This window comes from Prionailurus bengalensis, chromosome D3, assembly GCF_016509475.1.
Source record: "Prionailurus bengalensis isolate Pbe53 chromosome D3, Fcat_Pben_1.1_paternal_pri, whole genome shotgun sequence".
Lineage (NCBI taxonomy): Eukaryota > Metazoa > Chordata > Mammalia > Carnivora > Felidae > Prionailurus > Prionailurus bengalensis.
In genome coordinates, this window is record NC_057356.1 from 33,141,778 (window position 1) to 33,152,509 (window position 10,732).

Genomic DNA, 10,732 nt, shown 5'->3' on the forward strand with positions numbered 1-10,732 from the left:
ATGATTTCATTTGCATTTTGTGATATTTCTTTTCCAGGCCTTTGATAATTTCCTCATGTACATGTCTTTTCAGGCAAGAGGTTAATTCTGATTCCAGTTACTTCATCATTGTCAGAGCCTATGCCAGATGATTCTTATCATGGGAGAGAAACTGTTCCCTGCCCCCAAGCACATATGGCAGACCTGGATGGAAAGGCATTGGTGATACCAGGAAAGATGATGGGGAAAAGGAATTAAAATTGGGAAGTAGGAGAGAAAATGAGTGTGTTTTAGGATGGTTGTAAAGACAACCCAGGACCTTAAAAACTTTCCAAAAGACTTTATGTCCCGATAACAAGTAAAAAATTCATGACACTGGTTGGCTCCATCCCAGCTACCTTAGTTCAAACATTAACATTTCTTCAGCAATTCCGTTGCAATATATGGTGTTATATGAGTGTATCTTGAACTCCATCTCCAATGGTTTCTCATGGTCAGTGAAGTCTCAAGAACAGCATTAATGGTGGAGCTCCAGAAAATGTAGTCATAGGAATTATCCCCATGTTTTGGTTATGTTTCCCGTAGCAACAAGATCATACATGAAACTGTGTTATCTGTAAAGAGATATTGAAGAGATTATTTAAAAGGTGTGGACCTGATGTAAGACCAGCACAGTACCCCAAGACTACTAACAGAACTTGGGGGTAAGGGATTTTTAGTGAAGCCCATAGAAAAAAGGAGACTGTTTTTTAAAAATAGTCATTGTTGGGGCGCCTGGGTGGCGCAGTCGGTTAAGCGTCCGACTTCAGCCAGGTCACGATCTCGCGGTCCGTGAGTTCGAGCCCCGCGTCGGGCTCTGGGCTGATGGCTCAGAGCCTGGAGCCTGTTTCCGATTCTGTGTCTCCCTCTCTCTCTGCCCCTCCCCTGTTCATGCTCTGTCTCTCTCTGTCCCAAAAATAAATAAACGTTGAAAAAAAAATTTTTTTTAATAAAAATAAAAATAAAAATAGTCATTGTTGGTCAAGGGATAGAATCATCCTTGATGACACCATGGACAAAGAGCCAGGAAAATAGACACCCAACTTCACACTGACTTTCCCCAAATGCCCTGCAACTGCTCTCCGTTGGCCAAATTGGGATCCTATTGGCCAAAACAATAATCTGAGTTCATAGATGTAGTCCATACATTTCACCCATCCACGAGATGCAGCAGGGTATAAAAGAGTGACTCTTGGAAGGCAATCAGGATCTTGGAAGTCAAACAGGGTATCTATCATACTCATTGTAAATTTAAAGAGAATTTTTTTAAATAACTTATTTATTTTTGAAGGAGAGAAAGAGAGAGAGAGAGAGAGAGAGAGCATGAGCAAGGGAGGGGCAGAGAGAGAGAGAGAGAGAGAGAAAGAGACAGAGAGACTCCAAAGCAGGATCCTCACTGGCAGTGCAAAGCTCAATGAGGGACGTGAACCCAACAGTGAGTCCTGACCCCAGCCAAAGAGGGAAGCTCAACCGACTGAGTCACCCATGCGCCCCTATCATATTTATTTTAAAAACTCACATATGGTCTTTACAGAAATTTTAGAAAGTTACAAAAAAGTCCAAAGACAAAAGACCAAAATTTCCAGAGATTACCATTTTGATATAGGTCACTCCAGTCTTTCCCCTCCCTCCTCTCTACCTTCATAAATCTGGAACACACTGACAACTGACACATACGTAGATCATCCATACATATGCATATCACATCTGCCTGTATAGATCATTCATATAAACATATCACCTACATACTAATTTTACCAAGTTCTATGCAAGTTAGCATATTTACTATATTTTGCTAATTATATATATATATATATGTTATGTGTGTGTGTATATATATACATAGAGAGAGAGAGAGAGTGAAAGACTATTTTTATGTTGCTTATTCCCTTAGCCATATATTATGTTTTTCCTATAGAGAAAAAAAGTTTTTACCTTTGCTTTAATCCTGAGCCATATACCATGGGAAACCATCAGATCGGAACTTAAGACTTTGCTTAACCTGTGATAATGTGTCGTAATTTAAAGATATTATTAAAGATCCAGTTAATATAGAAAATTAAGAGATAGAGTTTTCTAAATATCACATTTCCCCTCCTTTTCTATGCCATCAAAGTTAAACTGGTTCAAAACATTATTCTGACATTCTTTTCAGATAAAGCCACCAACAAATATTTGAAAGAAAATCTCCAGTTTTATTTAAGCATTTGTTTGTATTAGAGCAATTGTTAAGAATTACATCAGATTAAAAAAATGTTTCTTAAATATACACATTTTAAGTTTATTTATTTTTGAGAGAGAGAGAGAGAGAGAGCACACCAATAAGCAGGGTAGAGGCAGAGAGGGAGGGAGAGAGAGAGAATCCAAAGCAGGCTGTTGGCCCAGAGCGTAATGTGGGGCTCAAACCCATGAACCATGAGATCATGGCCTGAGCTGAAGTCGGACATTTGACTGAGCCACCCAGGTGCCCCTACATCAGATTTTTTAAAAGCAAGTGGTAGACATTCATTCAATCAAGGAAGCAGTTGAAAAAAATCTTCATTTTAATCAGAAACGTTTCAACCCTCCATAGCTCCATGTGGCTCTATGGCAAATAGTGAAATGCAATGATTTTGTTGGTGCTTTACCTATTGTCTATACTAAACCACTGCTTATTTCACCTTTTATATCCTCCTGATTGACTCACTAAGATTCCTTGAGAAAAGCAGTGCCAATGTAGTACAGGAAGTAAGCTCATTATTTGCCCAAAGGAAAATCTATATCCATGTGTATAGGAAAGATCTATCTCTAATCAAGTTTAATATACTGCATTATTTTCCACTTTCTTAAACTCAAATATTTATTTTATCCTATTTAAACACTTTTTAAAAATGTTTATTTATTTTTAAGAGAGAGAGAGAGAGAGCGAGCACAAGCAAGCAGGGGAGAGGCAGAGAAAGAGGGAGAATCTCAAACCTGAGGCAGGGTTCGAACCCACGAACTGTGAGATCATGACCTGAGCTGAAGTCAGAGGTCCAACTGACTGGGCCATCCAGGCACCCCAAGAGTATTTACTTTTTTTAAAAAAATGTTTATTTAATTTTGGGAGACAGAATGAGAGGGTGGGGGGAGAGGCAGAGAGAGAGAGGGAGACACAGAATCCCAAGCAGGCTCCAGGCTCTGAGCTGTCAGCACAGAGCCTGATGCGAGGCTTGAACCCACAAACCGGGGGATCACGACTGAGCGTAAGTTGGATGCTTAACCCACTCAGCCACCCAGGCGCCCCTATCCTGTTTCGAATGCTCTCATCTTGCCTCTTCCCCTTAGCATTTTCTAAGACATAAAAAGAAACGGAGAAACTTAGCTTGATTTTCATGGTGATATTGTCATTGCCCCTTCTCCCAAAATAAAATAAAGTGAACCCATAGAATCATTAGGATGCACTCACATTTGACATGAATTCTCAGCAAGTCTTCAATTCTCCCCCTCCTGTTTTATGATAGGTTTGGTAATGTTACAGATAATCTTTTCCAGCAGCTGCATGATTCATACTGTCTTTTTTCTGCTTTCACACCAGGGATAATAGTGAGCTGAAGAAACTCCAATCTCTGTTCAGGAAAGTGGCCATGGTGACGTTTGAATTTCTATTTCATTGCTTAGCACACAGAGCTATGGAGGGTTCTCACTGTGAGTAGGGCTGACTGCCAGAGTCTTCCCTGAATTTTAAGATTTCCTTCATTTTTGGCTTTCACCTCCACGTCCCCTGGGGACACAGAAAATCATGGGTTCTTGAAAAATAGGGTTTTATTTTATAAACAGTGGGGGTTTTTCTGATCATTTTGTACCAAAGTGGACAAAACTGCTGAAGTCTCTGGGAGAAAAGCAAATACAAAAAGTTCAAAAGTTTGCTGTTTATAATGAATGTTTTACAAATCGTCCTTTTCCTGCCCTGAGTGACTCAACTGTTATCAATTTTTATGCGGTGCAGATTTTTCAAAACAGCCTTATTTTCTCTTAATGTACCCGGTCTTAGGAAAAAAACTGCACTGTCGTACGGAGTCAGTTACTGTCTGTCATAAATCTTGTCAACGTGTGAAACAACATGGTCAAGGAAGGAAGATTGAAGACCGTTATTAAAATACCTGGCTGAAAGAAATGTGCTAAGAGCTTCACGGTTGTTAGTGCTAAATTTTAAATGTGATGATTTTGAAAAAAAAAATTAATTGGGAATAAATGTGGGCATCAGGGATATAGAATTAACGGCCTGTAGAAGGTGAATGCCTTTGGAAATATTTTCCTCCAATCACATGCTCACTTTAGGGAAAGATTCGACCTGTGTAGGATTTTGCAGATGCGGGTCAACAAAAGAGCGATGCCATATTTATCCCCCTGCCCCCCCCCCAAAATAGAAGGGGCATAAAATAAAAATGTCTTTCAATGATACTTTTCTTTTGTGGGTCTGATCAATTGTGGTAAATGTTCTACCTCTTGCACCTGTTGGTCATAATTCATCATTTATGATGGGATCCTACTGAGTTTTACGTGCAGCTTCATTTTTGGTTGGCCAGCATGTGTTTGTACAGTTCCTAAGGCAGTGAGCGATGATGTCTTCCTTGGCCAGTCAAATTCTTACTGACTATGTCCAAAGTGAGTCAGTCAACAAATAGCCCTGGTTCTGGGATCCTGCTTAGAACAAAACATACAAAATCTCTATTCTTATAGTATTAACATTCAGGCGTGTATAAAAATAAGTATTTTTTGGGTTGTTGTAGACCCTTCACCAAGCAAGCTCCATGACTCTCTATCTTGTTGCTTTTGACATCCTCTTAACCTGGGATGGCACCCAGTGCAGAGATGTTCAATACATATTCCACTTAACAAGGAATAAGGTCTCGTTTTAAGGAGATTCATCTGTCTCTTTCCACCCCATCAGTAGCTATTTTGAAACTGAGTGAAGAAAGTATGATTTGACTATGTTGCCACACAGTTCTTTATGGGTGTACTCAAAACTAATTCAAATCTTAGCCTTAGTCAAGCTTCCCATCTGTTCTGGGATGTGGATACCCTAAAAACCTGCTCCGAACCTGGTCCCTCGCTCAGACTCTGAACGCCATCCTGGCGCCCGCGACTCTGGTAGCAAGGTCACTTCCTGGAATATAACATCTACTTGGGCATCGGCATGCTACCTGCCCCTGGATCTCCTGGATTCCCCACCTGCGGTCACAGATCTGTTTGGGGAAAACTGTGTTCCCAGGGTTGAAAAACCTGGTGTTTTCATAGCAGTATGATAACAGACTGGATACTAGATTGTCTGCCACCTCGGCTTCCTGGGCCCCTCTGTCTCTAGGGTTGTACATCCACACTGTGGTCCCACCCAACCTATGTCTTTCTTCCCTCCTTCCTTCCCTCCTTCCTTTCTTTCTTTCTTCTTTCTTTCTTTCTTTCTTTCTCTCTTTCTTTCTTCCTTCTTTCTTTCTTTCTTCCTTTCTTTTCTTTCTCTCTCTCTCTCTTCTTTCTCTCTTTCTCTTTCTTTCTTTTTAAATATTTGTTTATTTTTGAGAAAGGGTGAGATGGAGCATGAGTGGGGGAGGGGCAGAGAGAGAGGGAGACACAGAATCCAAAGCAGGCTCCAGGCTCTGAGCTCTCAGCACAGAGCCCGACGTGGCGCTCAAACTCACGAACCATGAGATCATGACCTGAGCCAAGTCGGACACTTAACCAACTGAGCCACCCAGGTGCCCCCAACCTACATCTTTCTAATTCAGTAAATAGGACCAGATGGGACAACCAATGGCAGATGGATGAGTATACAGAGTCCCTTCCATATGTCTCTCCAGAACCTTCACCTTTTTGCCTCTGCTCAGTGCCCTGGGAGGCTGACCAGTGCAGACTGTGCAAAGGGCTCCTGTTCCTGAATGCCAAGGATATCAGGACCCAACGGTCTTCATTGCCCAGCTCCTGTCCCTGGCCCATTGCTCAGCTAATTTCCTACAACTGTCTTGCTCTGATTACTTTTGTTCTGCAGGTCTGTCTCTCTCTTTCCCAGGACCACCTCCTCTCTTTGCTCTCCTTAGTGTTATTAGCCCCTGGCTTTGGCACTCTGCCTCTTGGCTTCCTGGACATTTATAAACAGAACCTGCATTAAGCCCCCTCTTCATCACCGAATGGGAGTGTGCATCTACCTCTTGCCATGGCCCTGGCTGGTACACTGAGGATACCTGTGCAGAGCCCTCAAGATAAAACTGATCTGACTTCGGAAAGCCAGGGTGCCAGGACACTTACGGCAGCCGGGATCTCTGATGGCATCCCTTGAGGCTGGCCTTCCTTTCCTCCTACTGGTCTTGGTCTGCCAACCATTATTCCTCATCTCATTCACAGGTAAGGACAGATACAGTCTTTCTTTTTCTGTCACCTACCAGCTTCATCCATCCACAGGAAACAGGAGCCCAGTGCTTGTGTCTATGGTTGAACAGGAAAGATGAATCCCGTCCCACCCCCTCCCTCCCTCCCCCTCTCCCTTCCCTCCTTTCTCGGCCTTAGAATTCTGACTTGCCTTCCCTCATAAATGACAATGAATGAAGTATCCCAGCTCAGAATATCCAAGTTTCTTATTGGTCCTGCAATGCACTAATAAGCTGTAATTAACCATAATGATTGTCATAACAATAAAACAAAATCTTAATTTCCTTGTTATGAGAAGAATTTCCTCTCATTGCCTCGCCACAACGTTTCTTTATTTCAATTAACTGTACAAAAAGAAAGAAACAAGTTAATGGGCCAGAAATGGGCCTGCCCCAGAGTGGTGATAAATACTAGAAAGCTAATCAAGAGAAGTGGCCTTTCCAAAAAGAGCTCTAGTCTCCTAAAAGAAATTTGTTTTTAACTTTTGTTTGTAATTCAAATGGTCTTGAGACAGTGATATTTTATTTTATTAAAAAAATTTTTTTAACATTTATTTCTTATTGAGAGACAGAGAGAGACAGAGCATGAGTATGGGAGGGGCAGAGAAAGGGGGAGACACAGAATCTGAAGCAGGCTCCAGGCTCTGAGCTGTCAGCACAGAGCCTGGCATGGGGCTCCAACTCATAAAACCACGCGATCATGACCTGAGCCGAAGTCAGATGCTTAACCGACCGAGCCACCCAGGCGCCCCTAAAAGTGAGCCCAATGGACAATGATATTTTAAAAGGATGTTTGTTTTGTTTGTCTGAGTAACTGTAACATTTGGTTATGGTTTCAGAACATCCGTCCTGGAATTTACTTACACAAGATTACAAATTCATTACGTTTTCCATCAACTTCTCCCCAAAGCTCTGACTTCCCTTATTCCGTTTTATAGATACTCTTTCTCATTCCCTTTAGAGCAACAACCTCTGCATCAAGCTGGTGGCTCCCTCAACCTGAGGCTCTGTGTCTCTCGTCTCTATTCCCACTGTCTGACTCTATGCCCCGCGTAGCAGGTGTTTCTGTTTCTCAGAAGGTCAGCCTGCTCTTCCAGACCCAGAGCAGCATAAAGGTGCCGCCCTGTGGTGTGCTCCTGACTTAGCGCTATGGGCTCAGGTCGTGCAGCCTCAGTTTCCCATGGCACACATGGTTGGAGAGCTCTGGTGCCCTTGCTTATCTTCTGAAGACGGATATATCCAAAAATAGCTCGAGTCCACAAACCATCTATTTACCAAGGCCGATGGAGTTTTCCGAATAAGAAAAAAAAAAATAGTTTTCTTTCAATCGAAACTTGACTGTTTGGACTGGCCTGGGGAGCAGCTACCCTGCAGCCCCGTCTGATGCTTGGATATTCTGGAAATGAGCCTCGGGTTTAACTACACCAAGAGGGAGCCCCACAGGGTTGCTAGTAGCACTGAAACGAGACACGGTGAAGTTTCTGCCTGGTGTAGAAGTTACAGCATTTCCAAGTTACTCCGTGAGCTTTGGGGGGAAGCTTCGAAGTCTCTAATGCTGCCTCATTGATTCCAGGTTGGAAAACAGACAAAGGGGTTTCTGTGTGTTAGTGACTGCCTTCTGCATCTAAATCCCGCCTGCGGAGTAACAGGATGTTAGAGGGTTTTTCCTCAGGGTTCGCTGGCAGCTTGTCACCGTGTTCAGGTGAAGTTATCATTTCGTAAGTCATGTTGTAGGATTTTAGCCCTTGAGTGCGTTGCAAAGACGGCCCTTTCTTCCCCGTGCATTTTGGTGGGAGGCTTCCCCCTCCTGACAGTGGCCTGGCAGTGGCGTTACCTGTGTGCCCGCGTGCACGTATTTGGGGAGGACGTTCGGAGAAGCCTGTCACCGTCGGCCTGGCCACCTGCGGCAGCAAACCCAGCATGGCCTGCTTGGCTCGGTCTCCGCGGCATCGCGGCGGCTCTCCCTGCAGCTTTCTGGGTGATGGACCTCCTGGCTGCATCTTATTGATCAGAGGACAGCTAGGCCCCGGGGAGGTGGCCGGTCCATCAGACCACCTGAAGTCAGCTAAACTGGGATTGTTTCCTAGGCGCTGAGGCTCGGTGGGGTGCGTGAGCAACTCTAGCTTGTTGCATCCTGGAGGGGTGGCTGGAGCACAGATGAGGTGGGGCTCGTTGGAGTTAATCACTTGCCGGAGCCCTCCCACCGGGCAGTGGTGGGGTCCGGGTCCGGACCCGGACGTCGGGTTCTGAAGCCGCCACAGCGAGGGAACCGTGTTGTCTCCCTTCTCCGGACGGTGCTCGTGTGTCCTCCCTTGTCCTCCTGATCTGCTCTCCACCATCCTCCTAGTCCTCTGCTCCAGGAGCGTTCTGGACGCACTACTGCCACGCGTTCTCTTGACTTCTGACTCCCTTTTGGGCTCGGCCTGGGAAACCCTGGCGGGAGATGAGAGGGCGGGAGGAGAACCCGGCCTGGCGTGCGTTTCCGGGCTCGGGAACGCAGCCTCTGGCTGCTTCTCTGCGTCCAAGCTTCCAGCTCCCGTTACAGCCCTCTCTGTTCCCAAGTTCTGGCAACTGGCTCCTCCCTTCCCGATCCAGGCCCCTCTGTTAGTCCTGGGGACCTTTAGGGCACCTAGGGTTTCTGTGTTCTCTTCCCACACCTTTGTAAATAATCCCTCACCAAACCCCTCCCAAACTGCTCTGTGCCCTTTGTTTCCTGCCGGGCGTCAGCACAGACATGCCTTCGCTGTGTCATCATTCACTTAAATGATGTCCTCAGGTCTCATGGCGTATTGATACCAAAAGTGTGCATTTCAGAGGGTCTCAGCAGTCTTCCGGGGATCTCCAGTTAAATGTCTCCGGCATGACGTTCGTGTACATCCTGTTTCCAAGGTACCAAGGGACCCAAATTACCATATTCTCTCTATAGGGCACCAGCCGATAAATATCTGGTTCAGCTCATTTGTAGGCGCCAAAAACTGTATTTCGCAAATGCATTTACTGGAACTTTTCTTTTGTCCGAAAAATAGAACCATGCTAACCCAATGAGCTTTAGGCTGGCTTCAGGGCAAAAGCAAACATCCGTTCTCAGGCACCTGCTAACGGCTCGCTCTTCTGTGATGATACTTCCATCCTATTTCTAGCCATTTGGTTCCTTTTGCAATCTACCTTCACTTTCTTTCATAAGATAATGAGCACCTTCCCAAAGAAGACAAGGGTTAATCCCATCCTGCCTGCCTCAGATTCTTTTTTCACTGAAGACAATAGTTGTTTTTTTTCCCCCCTCTACTTCAGCTGTTAGAGCCCATGTGACAATTTGAAGAAGGATCAATAATGGCCTCCATGGTCAGAAACGTTAACTCCTACTCTTTGAGCTCTCTGCTCAGCCTTTTGGGGCTTCGAGGTGATGTGGAACAATTGGGCTGACAGAATTGGTCATGAGAATCAACTAAAACAACACAACTTGGTTTTTACACCCCCCCAGCCCCCCAGGGCACAGAGATTAATGGCTGAAACGAAAGCTTCACCAGGAACCAAACCCACTAGAGTGCAGGTCTCTTGTTTCAAGGAGTGTGTTTTGTGACAGCATCGCTTGGCTGCTCTTAAGTTCCTGCTCCTCTTCCCACCACAACCCCCACCTCCAAGTCCCCCCTCCCCGAATGGCCACGTTAGTCTCTCCTATCAAGCAGGATTTGGTGCTAACATAGAAGTTGTGATGTTGGGGAGGCATTTCTTAGGCTCATTCAACGGGGCTCCAAAAATTCAGGTACGCCTGCAGTTTAGGAAATGAAATCTCCGTCCACTGAATTACTGAGAAGTCGTGCTTCAAAGCTTTTTAAGTAAATGCTCAGCCTCGTGTCAAAAAGAAACCATTCCAGCTATTGTGAATTCAAAATGGCGATTATGGTTTTGGTTTTTGTTTTTAATTTCTCAGAAATAACACCATTTGATGGTTCCCACATTGCTAGGGTAGGAAGGGGGCAGAAGTCAAAACTTTCTTTGTTATGTGACACATGGAGCTCCATCCCCTACTGAATTATTCCATAACCAGTTTGGGTCTCTGTACATGCAGTATCTCTACGAATGTTAGAATTAAAAGGAAACTGAGGTTTGGAAAACCCAGGGCCTAATCCTGCGTCTTGAGATCAGCAGACGTGATCTGGACAACTCTTTTGGATGTAAAGGCCAGACAGTTTTAGTGGTTTTCCAAATTTTTAGTGAAAAACATCTTCAAAAAACATTCATGGATGCGAGATACGTACGGCCAATATAACCGGGGTTAACAGAACTGTGAACCAAGAGTACATTACACTTCCCTAATCTGCTTCCCACCTCTG

At 44.5% G+C, this 10,732-nt stretch overlaps 1 long non-coding RNA gene across 1 annotated transcript; it reads right to left on the reverse strand.

The window, feature by feature from the left end:
* Nucleotides 1-304: 304 nt before the first annotated feature.
* On the reverse strand, nucleotides 305-3,594 carry LOC122470036. The gene is made up of 2 exons (XR_006293800.1): nucleotides 3,446-3,594; nucleotides 305-593 (listed from the first exon to the last, which is right to left on the reverse strand). It is a non-coding gene; the product is annotated as an uncharacterized LOC122470036 (long non-coding RNA).
* Between the last annotated feature and the right edge of the window lie 7,138 nt (nucleotides 3,595-10,732).